This window comes from Palaemon carinicauda, chromosome 1 (genome assembly GCF_036898095.1).
Source record: "Palaemon carinicauda isolate YSFRI2023 chromosome 1, ASM3689809v2, whole genome shotgun sequence".
Classification (NCBI taxonomy): domain Eukaryota; kingdom Metazoa; phylum Arthropoda; class Malacostraca; order Decapoda; family Palaemonidae; genus Palaemon; species Palaemon carinicauda.
Genome location: NC_090725.1, coordinates 276,133,411 through 276,134,850, shown reverse-complemented (window position 1 = coordinate 276,134,850; position 1,440 = coordinate 276,133,411). Strand labels below are relative to the sequence as shown.

General features: G+C 34.9%; 1 pseudogene; it reads right to left on the bottom strand.

The window, feature by feature from the left end:
• Positions 1 to 616: 616 nt before the first annotated feature.
• The window catches only part of LOC137644812 (uncharacterized), a 15,722-nt pseudogene continuing 14,898 nt past the window's right edge, over positions 617 to 1,440 (bottom strand).

Sequence of the window (1,440 nt, the reverse complement as noted above, 5' to 3'; positions counted from 1 at the left end):
CAGGTTCATTTTTTTTGGAAAGGTTTTAAGATTTGTCCACTAGGAAGATTGTTAGTAATCAGCTGCTTAAGATACTTTAGATACCTTTCTGTTCCACTTATTTCCATATGGTACCTCTACAGAAACAATTTAATTAATTACTCTGGAAATTTTGTCATTTTCTGATCATCCTTCACTCTTTATCCACAGTTTCTCTTCTCCAGGAGACCAATTTATCTATTATCTATTTTCATTCATCTTGTATCCTTCCTTCCCTTGGGTTTGGATAAATAAGTCCACTGAGTTAGCAATCACCTCCGCCGGATAAAATGCCCCATAAGATTCACGATGTAAAACTGGCAAATGTTTGGAAATTTATTGGTTTAAACTAAAGTATATGTGACAAAACAACATCCTACTTAAAAAAATATCTTTTTGTAATTCAGTAGAATCTATAAATGACCAAAACAAACAAATTTATCTAATTTGGTTACTCCTAAATATATATATATATATATATATATATATATATATATATATATATATATATATATATATATACATATATATATATATATATATATATATATATATATATATATATACAGTTTACATATATATTAGAAGGTAAGTTAATTCAATTTATCTATTTATTACTGTCTAGGCATGGTCATTAGCATATAATCCGCAATATTCTGTCTATTTTGTTCTTGTATTAAGAGTGATGTGTCCGTGACTTCACAATATCATCACTTTCGGCGAATAGAACAGGGTCAATGATGTCGCTGGTATCTGCTAATTTTCGCATCATCCGTGAAAACTCAAGAGGTCCGCTTGGTAGTTGTCTCTGTGGTTCTATTGGTATGTTTGGCTGCTGAGTTCGAGTCATCTTCTGTTGTGCTGCTGAAGCATATCTCATTCACAAAGTAATCTCACATAGCTTACAGTCATGGGTAGTCAGGTATTGGCAAAAAGGTATGTGACCTTTTATTTTAACTATTATACCATGGTTAGCACATAATCTACAAGTCTGAACTCTCTTTCTTTGACCTGAAGCATCTCCACTTGGTCTACGGATTTGAGGGTCTTGAATTCCTGAGCTAGAGGGTTGATTTTCCATTCCACTTGGCTCAGAGTGCCCCGTAGCCTCATAATCTGCATGATCTTGATTTTGATTATCTATAGGACTGTGTGAGTCTGAATCCACCGAGCTGCAGTCAGCGCTATAATCCGTTGGTAAATCTTGATTGTAAATGCCACTAGGTGGCTGGTATTCTCCATAGCGTTCATCTTGGCTAACAGAGTTATCTTGCCTCGGTGCCTCACGGACAGGTTCGTTATCAGTCAGGCCCGTGTATTCTTCATCGTAATCTCTTTCTTCCAATGTCCGCATTCTGCCTCCTGATTGAAATGACCAAAATAAATACTTGAAATAATGAATTTCTGCTCCATAGCAATGTG